This window comes from Pteropus vampyrus, unplaced genomic scaffold (genome assembly GCF_000151845.1).
Source record: "Pteropus vampyrus isolate Shadow unplaced genomic scaffold, Pvam_2.0 Scaffold548, whole genome shotgun sequence".
Taxonomy (NCBI): Eukaryota; Metazoa; Chordata; class Mammalia; order Chiroptera; family Pteropodidae; genus Pteropus; species Pteropus vampyrus.
The window spans coordinates 2,346,491-2,350,232 of record NW_011889329.1 but is presented as its reverse complement, the minus strand read 5'-3'; positions in this window follow the sequence as shown (position 1 = coordinate 2,350,232).

Genomic DNA, 3,742 nt, shown 5'->3' with positions numbered 1-3,742 from the left:
GAAATGCTTATTAGATTATTTCAGATTGAATCTACCAGGCTAGTTCAAACATCAATGCTATATTTGATGTGGTGGCAAATATAATAATGATTCATTGTTACAGACTATATGGCAGGCATTGTGCAAGGTGATTTACACACATAATTTCATTGTATTCTTATAATAACCTTAACTGTTAAGTGCTATTATTATTATTCCCAATTTTCAATGATGAGATTAAGGCTCAGAGAAATTAAGTAACTTTTATAAAGTAGCACGGCTTGTCAATGGCAGAGCTTGAATTCAAACTCAGGTCAGTCTGACTCCAGAGCCTATGCTATTTTAACCACCTTGTTTCACAGAATTAGTTCTGTTTCTTCGGAGTATGGAACAGTGAATGGATAGTGAGACAGTGTTAAATGATTTGAATTTCATTCTCCTGTTTCTCTAACTTTGGGCAAGTCTAGCTGTTCCTAGCGATTTCATATTTGCTCTGAGAACATGCCTCCGTGACTTGCCAGGAGCCATTGACCTTGGGTCTGTGGCACATACTGCTGATGCTGAGGCTGTCACAATTACCTTCAAAAAAATGCCCTGAAACGTTTACAACAGGGAACCTCCTTCTCTTGCTACTGGGACCATATTCAACTCCATGGGAAGAGGCAGGGGATAAACTTATTATTTTTAATACTGTTTTATAGATAGCAGTTATAGTTTATTAGGCATTTGCTATATGCCAGAAATTTTGTAGAACACTTCGATCCTCACAGTACTCATAGTAAGTACCATTGTCTTTATCTCTAGTTTAGAGATGAGGAAACTGAGACTTGGGGTAGTTAAGTAACTTACCTAAGATCACATAGTTAACAGAAGCAGATTCAAACAGAAAACTGGTACATTCATTTTTACAAATCTTACGTTTAAATTTTTTATTTTTTGGCTTTGCCTCTGTAGCTATAACACTTCCAAAAACAAACATAGTTCTTTTGAATGCTTCTGCTGCTTATATGACTTAGTTACAACACAATAGTTCAAACACGGTTTTTAATGATATTTATTCAAATAATGCCTGTTTTTTCAAAATTATTTCATATCATAAGAAGTCATTCTTTGACTATTATCAAAAAGACAAGAAATAAGTGTTAGTGAGGATGTGGAGAAAAGGAAACCTTTGAGCACTGTTGGTGGGAATGTAAATTGGCACAGCCACTGTGGAAAACAGTATGAAGGTTCCTCAAGAATTTAAAAGTGGAGCTACCATCTGACCCAGCAATCTCTCTTCTGGGTTTATATCCAAAGGAAATGAAATCACTATCTTGAAGAGATATCTGCACTCTGCATCTTCATTGCAGCATTATTCACAATAACCAAGACATGAAAACTACCTATGTATTGACAGATGCATGGATAAAGAAGATATGGTATATATATGCATATATATGTATACCATGATATATATATATACATGTATATATATATTTTTCAGCTGTAATTTTAACAGTAAGACATATATGTATTTACATTGTGTGTTCACCTCTCGTAGTTAGATTTATTTCTGTCACCACATATTTGACCTTTTTTACCCCATCTATTTCCCCCCTCCTCTCTGGTAACCATTAGTCCATTGTCCATGTCCACGAGTCTCTGTTTGTTTGTCCTGCTCATTTGTTACTTTTAGGTTTATATCCCACATATACGTGATATCATGTGATTTTCATTTTTTTCTGTCTGGCTTATTTCGCTTAGCACAATTATCTCGAAGTCCATCCATGTTGTCACAAAGGCAGTATTTCATCTCTTCTTATGGCAGAGTAATAGTCCATTGTATATATGTACCACAGCTTCTTTATGAAATCATCTATCATAGGACACTTCGGTGGCTTCCATGTCCTGGCTACTGTGAATAAAGCTGCTATGAACATCAATGTGCAAATATCTTTTTCGGATATGAGTAAATACCCAGTAGAGAGATTGCTGGATCATATGGTAGATCAATTCCTAGTTTTTTGAGGAAGCTCCATACTGTTTTCCATATATTTTCCATAGTGGCTGTACCAATTTGCAGTCCCATCAGCAGTGTTTAAGGATTCCTTTTTCTCCACATCCTCTCCAACATTTGTTATTACTTTATACATTAATATTATTGATCCATAAGAAAGAAAGTGAAATTCTGACCTACTAGGGCCTCCATATATTCTCAAGAATTCCCCCAGCGGGTAACCAAAATTAAGGCTAGAAAGAAATTGCATTAAAATTGAATTCTCAGTCATTTAAAAAGACTGATGTCTGAATGCTTTAAAAGTCTGATATATAAATGTGAAAAATTGTGTGAAAAAGTAATGTAAAGGCTGATAATATTGTTTGCTAAAATAAATCATTATGCGTCTCATATTTATGGCAATGTATAAATATATATATTTTTTGATTTGGAGCAGCTAGCTGAATATGCAGAGTTCTGGCACTGGATGTCAGCAAAATATTAAATTTGAATCACCCACACTTTTTCTTTATTTTCAATGTTTTTATAGCAATCAAAATAAAATACATTTCCTGGATTTAAAAAAAGAATATACAACACACATTTTTGCTATGACAATGTCAATGGGAGAAAGGCTGAGTTGCTGCTCCTCAAAGTGGGCACCTTAAGGAGATCGCCATGGCTCAAGGAATTAAGTCTTAGTTTGACCTTCATCTTTGAATGATCTGGAATTCAATTTTTTTGTCACCTGGAAAGCTGAGGGATTAGAAGTTTGGAGGTGAGGGTGAAAGGGTTAACCAGTTCCTAAAAGTCTAAACGATAAATTATTTTACACAGAGAAGTTTAATTTTCAAGCTGACCACATCACTTTTGTTAATCAGCTCAGTGAATGCTCTTCCTACATGGACAAGATAAAAAAATTAACTTAAAGGATCACTTTGAGATCCAAGGGACTTGGCTGATCCTAATAGCATCTCAAACTTACTATTTTCGATATTTAGCATATCATTGTTGTTGTTTTTTTTTAATCTCCAGAACTTTACCCCTTTCTTTTGCTTTCTATCACAGTAAACGGTACTACCATCCACCAGTTACAGAAAATAAGACTTTGGGTATTATCTTCAATTCTTCCTTCATCCTAGGTTCACACAATCAAACAACTACTAAGTCCTGCCAATTCTACCTCCTTAGTGTTTCTTAAACCTGTCCAGTCCTACGTTTGCTCAAGTGCATAGAGATATTTGAGAAACATTTGTGTAACATCTCTTTTCTAAACTTTTTAGCCTCCTAAATGGTCCGTAGGTCTTGAATCATTCCTTCAAACTTCCACCAGTGTCATGAAGCAAGTCTGTTTGAAGCAAGTCTGACTACATCTTTCTGCTGATTTCAGCAACTCCCTATCAATATAAAGAGCAAACTCTTATGCACAGAATATAAGGTATTCTGTAATCTTATCCCTGCTTACCTTCCAAGTACATCTCCCACCTTCCACACCCTTTATGTTCAAGTATGTCTAAACTCATCATGGTTTTAGTAAATTTGCACCTAGTCTCATGACTTTAAACACCATCTTATACTGCAGACTCCCAGATTTACATGTCTAGTCCAGACCATTCCCCTCAGCTTTAGATTCATTCTTAGTTTATAGTTCTATATGTATGTATTCAAACATCTCAGATTTAACATGTCCAACACTGAACCTCAATATCCACTTCTCCTCAAAAGAAATAGAAGAGAAATAAGGAGGATGGGGAGGAGGAGGAGGAGGAGAAGGAGGAGGGGGAG